The sequence below is a fragment of the Gallinula chloropus genome (genome assembly GCF_964237585.1).
Source record: "Gallinula chloropus genome assembly, chromosome: 3".
NCBI classification, from domain to species: Eukaryota; Metazoa; Chordata; class Aves; order Gruiformes; family Rallidae; genus Gallinula; species Gallinula chloropus.
In genome coordinates this window covers 73,656,926-73,669,655 of record NC_140087.1, presented here as the reverse complement: position 1 = coordinate 73,669,655, position 12,730 = coordinate 73,656,926, and positions in this window count along the sequence as shown.

The window sequence follows — 12,730 nt, the reverse complement described above, 5'->3', positions numbered from 1 at the left end:
ACAAGCCGGGCTGCACGCCGCACCTCGGGGACAACCTACATCCAGCCGCTGACTGGACATCAGCCTTTCAGTCACCCTCTAAGGACCAGGCTGACCGTCACGGAGACTCAGAGGCGGGGGACATGGACAGTGGAAGCAGAGAGACAAGTACAGCTTTCAGGCTCCTCATCCTGCCATTGTGTGCACAGTTGTGAGGGCAGGTTTGGTGGGAGATGTGAGGCCAGCACAAGACATCACTGTTTCCAGCTCCATCCGCTGCTCTACTAGAAGTGGCACGTCCCTGCATGCTTGTCTCTCTTCTGTCCATAGGCCACTGCTTGTGTCAGTGGGGTCTTCCTTCATCTTATTTTTAACCACTGCCTTTGAGCAGGGCAAAGAACATCCCAAACACAGGTGTCTACACAGCCATGTCTAGCTGCATCAGGTTCTCCACAAGTCCTCTAGCACTGGCTTACTTGCTTCCCAGTGTCCCAAACCTGTCTCCTTTCACTCCCTTGTTCTACTAACCCTCTACAGCCCACAGACCACATCCTGCTCTTCCCAAAATCAGGTAGGTAACTCAGCTGTGGGAAGAAAGAGCCTCTGCCCAGGAGAAGACGAGCAGGCCAGCAGCGAGGTGGGAGTGTTGCCTCACTGCTGTCCACCTGAAATTTAACAAACAGTGATGCTCCTCTTCTAAAAGCCTACTCTAGCCTTGGCAAACACACACACACAGATACCCAGAGAGAGGCACACATGCACACACATGCACACACACACACACAGATCCTTGATTGGAACATCTGTATCCTCTGGAAGTATGTTGTCTTCACAAAACCGTTATCTGTTTGGCATCTGTTGCAATGACCTACTCCAGCGACAAGTCAGCCGCGCACCACTTCTGACCCGCACGTGCACGTGCCACATCTGAGTCCCGATGCAGCGGAGAGGACAGATAAGGTTGTTTCCCCAAATAGAGCTGGTGAGGTGGGGTGGGGGGAGGAAGGGAGGAGCTGGCTGGGGAAAATCTGTCCGTTCACATGCATTCACACATGTCATTACAAGCCCTGTCAGTCAAGGAGAAAACATGGTAGAGGGCACTTTGGCAAGCTGGGAGGTGCTGAAAGATGTAAAGGAGGGGGTTGCCCAAGGTGGTGTGACCGGACCTGTTCACACCATCCACAAACAGCACCTACCTGCCCACCTCCATTCCCTCTGCCCACCCCTCTCCATGCGCCCTGTGGTTTCAGGGGCGATATCCCTCCTCACCCCAAGACCAAGTGCCACCGAAGATGTCGATCCCCAGGCTGCAGCGACCTGGCTGTGCAAGGCAACTCTTCTGCAAACATGAGGAAGCAGGAGGGTAAGGTGGTGCCAAACAGCAAGAGGCCCAAATTGACTTATTTCTACCACCTCTCCTTAAAAAAAATATGAACCCTGCTGTCACTCGCTAATCCATCAGCCTGACAGGTCAAGTAAAAGCAGGTTGCCCACTCGCTTTCACTTCTCCCCCAACTTAATCTCTGTGCTAAATTACAAGTTGATAATGGGTTCCCATTAATTATTGATTTTCCAGATAATACTTGTTAAAGTAGAATTAACGCTATTGTTTCTGAACAAATACTGCCCAAACACTGTGTTTAGCGGGCTTGTAATCAGCTTTACCCACTTCTCCTCTAATCTGATTGAAACAGATTTCCAACCAAATCTTTTTTATCATTTTGTTGATATTAAAAGGTCACATATTTATGTCTGCCCAAAAGTTTAATTTAAGTTACTGCAATTGATTATCATTACGTGTTCGCGCGCTGGCAGCAGAGTGATGATGGGTGAAACTTTAATTTAGACCAGGAAGGAAAAAGCAGAGAAGACTGAAGAAGTACACCTTCTGTGGTGTTCAGAGAGTAATGTTGGGCATTGTACATTTTAGCTTATTTTCCCAAGCCCTATATTACGATTCTGTTTATCATAATGCCTTTTGACCCACTGCATTTACTCCATCATAATTATCCTTTAATACTCTTATAAATGAACTTTTAGCTTATCTTCTGTTAATTCTCAGAACAAGCAAAGCACACACGTAACAAACAAAGCCATCTAAATAAAGTGTTTAACCCTTTTGGTGGCTTTCCCCGATTATTTGGAGGTGGGTCATGCATTTAAGAGGTAGGTGGTTGTAATTGCACTTCCACTCAAGAGGTGCAGCGTGTGTGATGGCATTTCAGCCTCTCTTCAAGCCAAGCCCCATCGAACAACTCCCTGCAAAGCAAAAACAATGAATTAAACCCAAAGAAAATCTAGCTGGCAAGAGCATCACAGATCATCCTGGGATTTCTCCAATGCTGGGCGGCTGCCCAAGCCAAATGGCACACAGGACCTGAGATGAGCAAGTCAGAAAGGGAAGGTGGAGGCGACTTGAATTAAGCACTTGAAAGGCTTCAATCCCATCAGCTCAGCCACAGGGTCTCAGTGAGCCTCTGGACAACTCAGTTGTCTCGGGACATGGAGGGAATGCCCCTTCCAGCTCTGTCCTGTGTACTTGTGCCTCGGAGCAGGGGCTTTTACAACCCACCCATTAAAAAGCTCATAGTACCAAAACCGTATAATCTGAAACTGTGTTTGAGCCTGGCACCTGAATCACATCTCAGCTCTGGTCCCAACAAACGTTCCTATAAATACAAATGCTGCAGGAATACACTACCCGGGGAGCGCCAAGACCAGCGCTGGTTTGCAGATGTAGCTGGGTGCAGGCGAGAGCCTGCGGGCTGGGCTGGAGACACCATCTGCCAGCAGAGTCCTCCTTGTCCTTCATAACCCAAGAGGCATCGGAGCCTCTGATACTCCCAATGCCTTGGACACCCGCTACCGACCCTGCGTGTCAGACTCCCTCAAAACTCTTCTGCAGATGGAAAAGCTGCAGCCCATCTCTGCTGTGACCTCGTATCTCTGACCTACCTTGTGATGAGTGCACTGGTCAGCGCCTGCCTCCTGAAGAGGGGGACAGGCACCCACCACCCAGATGGCCCTGCTGCCCGTGCATTTCTGAGCGTCCCAGGTGGGGACAAGACCAGTAGGGGATCTGTGGCACAAGGAGGACTCACCTCCTCCCCGGGGAGATGGCTGCTGCTGGCGATGCATTCGCAGCTCCTCTTGCCACAGTCACCCCAGTCCCCTTGCTCTGGTTATTTATTATTAGCATGACAAGCAAAGCAAGGGAAAGTCCCTTTCACAAAGCACTGTTTTTCTGAAAGCAGCTGAGACACAGAGGTTTAAAGACCAGATCAAATTCAGATTCAGCTGCCTGGGGCTCAGATTTGAGGTGTCTACATGCAGCCTTGAAAACCTGAAACACCTTCTCAGCCGCTGGTCAACAGTTGGCCTGAGCAGCTCCACGTTTTCCCAGGACACACGACGATGAGGACCTGTAGGAGATGGATAAATGCTTCAACCTCCAGGCTTTTGGCCTGAAATGGCTCAACATGCAGCAGGGACTCATCTGCTTCAGCATTTCCTTCCCCGCATACACCCTGCATCTGCCTGTTCCAAAGGTGAAACGCTTTCATCTTCCATCAGCTCATCAGAGAGTCTCTCACCTGCATAACTCAGAGGTAGCTAGAGGACAATTCGTTAGAGACAATTCTTAAGATCCTCTTTTATAGGCTGGGTAAACTATGAAACTTGACAGTGAAAATCAAACCGATTTTCATGGAAATTTGGTGACATTCAGTGAAAAGCTATTAGCGTGCATAATGAGAAAATACCTAATTCTCCCAAAGAAGGTTTTATGCCAGTAAGTGCATCTACAATACCCTGGAAGGGTTAGATTATAGCTGGTAATGACACGCAGACCTCTAAAGGAGATTAACTCAGGAGTTTTGCTATTAAAGGTGTACTGATAGTGCGTCTAACTTCACTACAGTGGTAGATACTAAACAGTACTAAAAAAGGTTATCAATCTTGAGTGGCTCAGTGAGACAACTTGCCTGTGTTGGTGCACATCCCAAGAAACACACACAAATAAAGATCTCCATAAATGACAAATGAAACAGCCGTCCTCTTTGGTACCCAGCCCATCTTATTTGCTCTTTAATATTATTTGCCCTCACAAAATCCTGTTATAGTCTTTTCCCTGGTTTTGCCAGGAAAATGATGATTCTTTCAAACTCACAGGGCTGGATCCTCAGCTGCTGTGGACTGACCCAGCTTTGTCAGCTAATGGGACTATCTAGACTTATATCCGCTGGGAATCTGGTTGCTCCCATGCTTCACGTGGCACAGGCTCACAAAGATTATCAGTTAGCTTTAATTCTATCCTGTTTTTGTTGTAAAGAAATCACCCTGAAAGCATTTTACCCCCCATTCAGTTTTTAAGAATCCAATCCTCTGCTGTAGCTTAAGAACAAACAATTTCACGATTACCACCAGCAGAGCTAAGGCCAACTTGAGAAATTTTTACTTATTTCCTGATAACATAATCCATATTCCACAGAATTTGCCATGTGAAATATACTCCTGCATAATACTGAAGTGTTAATGGCACAGAGTAAAGCCACAAGCTGGTTTGAAATGCAGAGATTTTTAAGGAAAGGATATGAAATCACGTAATGCAGCTCCCTAAGCGTTTGACAATAAATGATCCTTTTATCCGATTATTATTTCAGCTGCATGTCTCTAATAAAAGGCAGCAGTTACCTGTTCCCTGAAGTATTTGGACCACAGCTATGACCAAAGAGTGGTGTCCTGTACCAGGAAAGCTGGTTCTTGGTCCTTCATTATCCCACGCACCGCCTGAGCACCTCAAATCAAAAGACCGTGACTAATACAGTCAAAGAAAGTAAGAGGGAAGCCTCTACACTTACCAAGAGCATTGCTGAGACCAATGGGATGAAGTTTAAGAAGGCCAAGTGCAGAGTGCTGTACATGGGACATAACAACCCCCTGCAGTGCTACAGGCTTGGGGGAGGCTGGCTGGAGAGCTGTCAGGCAGAGAAGGACCTGGGGTGTTGGTTGACTGCAGGCTGAATATGAGCCAGAAGTGTGCTCAAGTGGCCAAGAAGGCCAACAGTATCCTGGCTTGTATCAGAAACAGTGTGGTCAGTAGGTCTAGGGAGGTGACTGTGCCCCTGTACTCGGCATTGGTGAGGCTTCACCTCGAGTGCTGTGTCCAGTTCTGGGCTCCTCACCATAAGAAGGACATTGAGGTCCTCGAGTGAATCCAGAGATTGACAACCAGGCTGGTGAAGGGGCAGGAGGGCAAATCCTATGAGGAGCGGCTGAGGGAACTGGGAATGTTCAGTCTGGAGAAGAGGAGGCTGAGGGGAGACCTTATCACCACCTACAACTACCTGAAGGGAGGTTGTAGAGAGGTGGGTGATGGTCTCTTCAGCCAGGTGACTGGAGATAGGACAAGGGGAAATGACACTAAGATGTGCCAGGGCAGGGTCAGATTAGATATTAGAAAAAATTTTTTACTGAAAGAGTTGTCAGGATGTGGAACAGGCTGCCCAGGGAGGGGGTTGAGTCACATTCCCTGGATGTGTTTAAAAAAAGGGTAGATGAGGTACTTAGGGATATGGTTTAGCTTAGGATGGGAACAGTTGGACTTGATGGTCTTAAAGGTCTTTTCCAACCTTGTGATTCTGTGATTCTGTGCTATCTCCTGCTCATTAGGCAGCTTTGTTACACAACGCTGCTTGTTAAGCTGCCATTCACAGCTCAGAATAATTTTCTTTTAGTCAATAAACTATTGCAGTTTTAAGCAAGGAAAGAAGTGATGGTTTTATCTTTTGACAACAGCTGCAGGAAACTACCAGCTCCTTAACTTTACACAGGGAAGTTCTCCAACATTAACAGACGACTGACTTAATATGTGAAGAATGTTGGGGAGCTAACACCGCACAGGGAAGTCCTGCTCTTTATGGTTTCAAGAAAAGATGCTTTTCCATCAGATTAGAAGCTGTCTCAAAGACTGTAAGCATGTTGGTAAAATAATGCTATGGCTTACCAAAGGAGTTTGATTTAATTCTGGTTAGAAAAGAAACAAGTGTTACACAATGTTGGCTTTGCCTGTATTGATGAGTTTTCTATCTATTTAACTGCTAAATCCTTAAATCAACACCAGCCACCTCTCAACCCAATAGAGTTTGATTAACCACCAGGCTCCAAAGAAACATTAAATGTTACTGGGCTTTTTGTCACATTTGCAGATGAATTAAAAAATGAGCATTAAATAGCACAGGGTCAGGTCAGCCACACAGAGAAATTTAACTACCCACAAAGATATGTTACTGTGTTCAGAAAAGCAACAGCCATGGATCAGATCCTCCTAGAAGCTGTGCTGAGGCACATGGAGGACAGGGAGGTGATCCGAGACAGCCAGCGTGGCCTCACCAAGGTCCTGCCTGACCAATCTAGTGGCTTTCTACAATGCAGTGAGTACATCAATAGACAAGGGAAGAGCTATGGATGTCATCTCTGGATTTCTGAAAGGCCTTTGACACAGTCCCCCACAACATCCTTCTGCCTAAGTTGGAGAGATGGGGATTTGATGGGTGGACTATTCAGTGGATAGGGAATTGTCTGGATGGTTGCATTCAGAAGGTGGTGGTCAGTGGCTCCAAGTCCAGCTGGAAGATGGTGACAAGCCAAGTTCCTCAAGGATCAGTGCTGAGACCAGTGCTCTTTAATATCTTCATTAATGATACTGACAGTGGGACTGGGTGCACCCTCAGCAAATTTGCTGACGACACCAAGCTGAGTGGTGAAGTTAATGTGCTGGAGGGATGGGAAGCCATCCAGAGGGATGTGGACAGGCTGGGGAAGTGGGCCCAGGTGAACCTCACGAGGTTCAAAAAAGCCAAGTGCAGGGTCCTGCACCTGGGTTGGGACAATCCCCAACCATACAAGTTAGGGGATGGTGTGCTTGAAAGCAGCCCTGAGGAAAAGGATTTGTGAGTACTTGTGAATGAGAAGCTGGACACGAGCCATCAATGTGTGGCCAGAAGATCGAAAGAGCTGATTCTGCCCCTCTACTCTGCTCTGGTGAGACCTCACCTGGAGTACTGTGCCCACCTTTGGAGCCCTCAACACAAGAAGGTCATGGATCTGTTGGAGCACATCCAGAAGAGAGCCACAAAAATGATGAAAGGCCTGGAGCACCTGTCCTATGAAGACAGGCTGAGAGAGTTGGGCTTGTTCAGCTTGGAGAACGCCCCAGGGGGACCTTATAGTGGCCTTCCAGTGCCAGAAAGTTGCCTATAAGGAAGCTGAAGAACTGTTCATGAGGGCATATAGTAATAGGATGAGGAGTAATGGTTTTAAACTAGAAAAGGGAGATTTAGGAAAAAGTTCTTCAATATGAGGGCAGTAGATCACTGGCACAGGTTGCCCAGAGAGGTAGTAGAGTTCCCATCCCTGGAGATATTCAAGGTCAGGCTTGATGGGGCTCTGAGTGACCTGATCTAGTGAAGATGTGCCTGTTTACTGCAGGGGGGTTGGACTAGATGACCTCTAAAGGTTCCTCCCAACTTGAGACATTCTATGATTCTACAATTCTAAGTCTACATCTCCATGGAAAAACATTATGACTAGAGACAGTCCTTTGGGTTAGTGCCTAAAGCAGCTGAAGAAAAGGTTGAATAAAATGCCATGGTGTGAACACATTCTCTCTCAGAAGTGACATATTTTCACCATGGATTCTCTAGTGTTAGCTACAGCAGCCGGAAAAAAATCAGCTGTTCTTAGTTGTGCTAACCATGAACTTGGCTGTTCATATATAGTGTCACGTGTACATGGGGTACAGTAAAATTATTCACCCCTAGAAAAGCCACTTCCAGAAACTAGGACATAAAGATATGAGGCAGAGATAGAAATTTCCTCTTGTTGTTGTTGTTGTTTTGTGGCCCCTGCAAACTGAGCAACAGAGGTATAGGGGAGCAATTTTCCATGGGTAGCTCACCTAACCACTATGCAAGAAAATACACGGTGAATTTCTGGAGGAGACGGTCAGGAAAGAAGCAACTTCTTTTGCCTTCACAAATTCTGCAAGTCCGTGCATTTTGCCTTTCAAATAGTCTAGTAGGGGAAAAAAAAGTTAGACAAGAAAAACGTAGTCCTACAAAATGGAAAAATTATCAGGGGAATCACAGTGCCTTGATTAAGGGCCTGGAGCATCTTCCCTGCAAGGAAGGGCTGAGTGAACTGGGGCTGTTCAGCCTTGGGAAAAGAAGCCTGAGAGGGGATATGATCAATGTTTATAAATATCTGAAGTGTGGAAGACAGGGAAATGGCCAGCCTCTTCTCAGTGGTCTGTGGGGACAGGACAAAGGGCAATGGCTTCAAGATGGAGCACAGGAAGTTCTGCACCAATATGTGAAAGAACTTTTTCACAGTGAGGGTGACAGAGCCCTGGGACCAGCTGCCCAAAGGGGTGTAGAGTCTCCTTCCCTGGAGATATTCAAGACCCGTCTGGGTGCTTCCCTGTGCCACCTGTCCTAGGGAACCTGCTTTGGCAGGGCGGTTTGGACTCGATCTCTGGAGGTCCCTTCCAACCCCTATAATTCTGCAAGCTATCAGCTGTTTGGGAAAACACCTAGGATGCTTTGCTGCTGCCTACAGAGCAGTTACACAGATCCATGACACAGTTCTGTGTCACCACGGACTCTCAGCACCCCAGAAAATCAGGCATCATGTATCTGTACAGCAATGCCTGTGGGCTTTGTATTTTCCTTGTAATAAACAGGCAAGTGCAGCCAGAGCAGAGTTATGTGTCAGAGAACAAGCCGTCAGAGCCAGGCTGGACAGGAGCGAGGTGCAAATGCACAGACCTTCATTAAAGTTAGCCACTGTGCCAGAAAACTCAAGAGCAAATTTCCTGTTGTAACAGTAGTTTTCAAAGTCTTTACAGCCAAATATGATATTTTCAGAGAAGTAAGTTTTCTTTCTTTACCCTCATTAACCACTGGAAGTTAAAGATAGTCCTAGGGGGCATTGACAACAGCAGCTTCTAAGATTTCCCAGAAGAAACACAGATGTTCATGTAGCACATTCACACCTCCTGACCACAACTTGCTTTTCTGTAACTTTTCACAGCCCCAGCAGTAGCCCCTGGACTGTCAAGGGTCTGAACATCTGGCTGAAACCCAGTGTCCCCCAAGCTGATGATATATCAGGAGCTAAACAGTTATATTAAGGGCTGCAAGACATGTAAGGAAAGCAGCTCAGCAGGGCCCTTTTTCCTCCTAATGGTGGAGAAACATCAGCAGGTTCAAAGCTGGGTAATTGAACACTTAGACACCTGCGAAGATTATCAAAGGTGGTTAGAACACCAACTCTTTCTTCAGCATGTACAGATCATTTGAAATGTCTGACTGACATGCCTGGAAATGACAGACAGAGCCACGCCTCATCCATATTTTTCTCCTGCTGATGAAGTAGCTGTAGTCTGGGGTTTGGGTTTATGAACTGGAGAATAAAATGCTGTGTGAACACTGGGCAGGTCTGTCTGTTCAGTTAGGCTCCCTTCCTTCCAACATGACTCTACACCACTTCCATCAAACTCAGACCGGAACAAAACCCATGTTAAATCAGGCTGCATATAGTGGTGTCTCTGGTACTACTTTGGCTGTTGAAATCCCAATATAGGATTTCTCCAGAAACGAAGGAGCAGTTCAGTTACAGGATTGGGGTCACATCTCCAAGCACAGAGCGTGTGGCACTACAAGCTGACAGCTGTCACATTATTTTCTCTCACCAGAAAAAAACCACCCAAATAAATTAAATGCTATTAAATCAGGGAAAAACTTTGCAGAACGCATGCTGCCGTTGCATGAGCATCAACCCAGAGGCTTAGAAACACGTAGAGGCAACATGCTGGGGAAACACAGTTTTTCCCTCCCAGGTCTCCCACCCGCTGCCTTGTCTTCTCCAAGGGAGAGGCGAGAACCGCCTGTGTGGGGCGAGAAAGGCGTTTGTCCAAATTACCTTATTTATTCATGGCCCTCCCTTAATAGTAACGCTCAGAATAATCAATCCTGCGGGAGCAATGTAACTAATTCATGTGGGGATCTGCAAATGGGTAATTTGCAAACTAATTGCCCCCACACACAATATGCCGTGCAGACAGGTTGGCCGAACACTGGCTCCACGTACTTTTTGTAGCGGGCGGCTGCCTGGTAAGAGGCGGTTGAAATGCTTTCTGGGCAGACAATGGGCTTGCTCAAGTGTGCAACTATTTCAGAGAGAAGCTGTCCCGCCCACCCCGGGTGGCGAAGGTTTGTTCTGCCTGCGTCCAGCTGCTGTGTCCTGCCAGGAAAATACAGGGGCCATGTGTGGGACAAAAACAGTTTTTTGCCTTACTGCCCCTGCCGACTCGGGAGGACGCAGAGAATATCAGCAGCATATGGGCCTCGGGGGATTTCAGCCATTTAACAAACATTATATGCTCCATAACAAAACAACAATATTTCGGTACTTAGATCAACCAAATAACTAAATTAAATTCCCTAGATGGTGAGGGCTGGTATGCTAATTGGCTTGCCTTGTGGATTTTCTATGGGGCTCCCCAAGAAACAGATTGGCCCATTTTTCAGGCAACTGATTGTTAATTGGAGTAATGAATAGCAGGCTGGAGGGGCTGATCACTCCGCCTGGTAAATTCAAACCCCCGTTATTCATGAGGACAAGCTAGAGGTGAAGTGGTTTTCATGGGAGATGGGCAGACGGGCTAGTGCCAGGTCAACCCAAAGGCGTTTTTCTTTCCCTTTACGCTGAGAACACAAGGGAAGGTTTAGCACCTGATTCCCCCATCCCCCTGGGATGCTGTGCTCTTCAAACTGCTGAATTGCCCGGGAGAAGGCCTTCCCCTATTGACTGCAGAAGGCCAGCCGGTTCCTTTTTTGAGCCAGTCACTGCAGATTCCTGCCCCAGATCTGTGGTCCCTAATACAGGGAACTTCTACAGCCTCTGGGAAAGGCCTTGGGTTTGATATGCTCTGCTTCCCTGGTAACTCTGATGGGCTGGACAGAAGGGCTTGAGGAGCAGGAGCAGGATGGTGCAGCCAGGGCAGCAAGAGACAGCTCCGGGGCTTCTCTGTTCATTACTGCAGCTCCTGCATCCTCAGCTTGCCACACAGGCACAGATCCTTCCCCATCCCACTCCCTCACCAACCATGGTTCTGCTTCCCCACTACCACAGCTTCCCAAGTTGGTTAGAGAAACACAACCAGGGTGTGGGGAAGGTGAAGCTTGGGCTGTTTTCTGTTCCTTGCTCCAGAAAACCCAGCCCTCAACCCAGCACTGGCAAAAAAGAAGGCTTTTACCTTGCTTCCCACCCGACTCTCCCCAACGCCTGGCTTCAATTTCAAAGAGAGCGTGAAAATGTTGAGCCCTTTTTGTTCCCACAGACTTTCCTACAAGCCAAGCTCTCGGCATCAAACCAGGGCTGAGCTGCACTCTTCAGATCAGGCCCTGCAGTAGCCCACAGGACACCTGTGTGCTCTTCCTCACAAGCGTCCTTGCAGATGCTTTCTGTACCAAGACATGAGGTAACAACTGCCTGAAAACCACAGCCAAACTATTCACCAAAGACTACACTCAGGAAGTTTTAGAAACCACAGAATCACTAGGTTGAAAAAGACCTTTGAGATCATCGATCATCTGTCCTCTACTAAACCAGATCCCTGAGCACCTCACCTACCCGTCTTTTAAACACATCCAGGGTCAGTGACTCAACCCTCTCCCTGGGCAACTCGTTCCAGTGCCTGATGACCCTTCTGGTGAAGAACTTTTTCCTGATGTCTAATCTGAACCTGCCCTGGCACAGCTTGAGGCCATTCCCCCTCGTCCTGTCACCTGTCACTTGGGCAAAGAGACCAACACCCACATCTCTACAACCTCCTTTCAGGTAGTTGTAGGCAGTCATTAGGTCTCCCGTCAGCCTCCTCTTCTCCAGACCAAACAACACCAGGTCTCTCAGCCACTTCTCATATGATTTGCCCTCCAGCCCCTTCCCCACGCTGGTTGCCCTTCTCTGGACACACCCCAGGACCTTGATGTCTTTCTTGTAGTGAGGGTCCCAATACTGAACACAGTATTTGAGGTGTGTTCCCTTTAGGGTATTTCAAATACTACTCTGCAACTGATGGGCTTTTCAGTTTGTTAGCTGAACCAAAAAATAGCTTTTCTAAACTGACACCCTCCCAAAATCTCTTAACCTGTTAATACATCACCCTCCAGACAACCAGAGTCGCACCTTCTACTGAAACGCAGCATCTGTTTCAGCTGCCTGTTCTCCAACAAGTGCACATTTTCAGTTTCATGTTGAGCATGAAAGTGGCTCAAACCAGTACAGTCACTCCCGAAAACCTCACATAGGGCATAATTTTTCAGCCTCATGATAGCCAAGTGAACTGAGCTGATCAGAGAGACTAATGCTACATTTTGCAAGAGGGGACTTGTTTTTCATAAGTTATGCTAGAAGACAAGTAGGTGACCCCATTTACTGAGAAACATGGTGCAAGAGAAGGCACTCCATATTCAAAAGCAATTAATGATTTTTGGGGGGTGCCCAAGGTGAGTCCTCCAAAATGGCCCAGTCCTCAAAGGGTGGGAAGCCTGGTTTTGGGGGAAAAAAAAGTCTTCTTAAAGGGCCTCTGGTTGAAAAGCTTCTTTGAGCTGATCATAACTATTCATCTAAACACTTCTGCATTCACCCTGTGCTTTATAACCAACAGTAAATTTACACTGGAGCACTA